General features: G+C 49.3%; 1 protein-coding gene across 1 annotated transcript in view; it reads left to right on the forward strand.

Annotated features, from left to right (window-relative positions):
• The window catches only part of LOC107745694 (collagen alpha-1(XI) chain-like), a 91483-nt gene that overhangs the window by 27642 nt on the left and 63571 nt on the right, over positions 1 to 270 (forward strand). The gene's annotated exons all lie outside the window — the stretch shown is intronic.

Raw genomic sequence — 270 nt, forward strand, 5'->3', positions numbered from 1 at the left:
CGTTACTCAAAACAATACAAGCCAATATATGCATGCCGCTGAATATAAGGATAAACTGCTGCATCAATGGACATGCATGTATCCACACACAAGGAAAGACAAGACATCCCCCACAAAGCTGATCTATCGCCAAGACATTTGTACTGCTGCTGCTCCGAAGAGCCATGTGAACCGCATGTATTACTATCTATGTGTGCCTGGGCTACCACACCGACCGGCTTAACGCTAGTGGCCTATGGCTATGTGTGCCTGGGCTACCACGCCGACCGG

Source organism: Sinocyclocheilus rhinocerous, unplaced genomic scaffold (assembly GCF_001515625.1).
Source record: "Sinocyclocheilus rhinocerous isolate Xijiao unplaced genomic scaffold, SAMN03320098_v1.1 scaffold2092, whole genome shotgun sequence".
Classification (NCBI taxonomy): Eukaryota; Metazoa; Chordata; class Actinopteri; order Cypriniformes; family Cyprinidae; genus Sinocyclocheilus; species Sinocyclocheilus rhinocerous.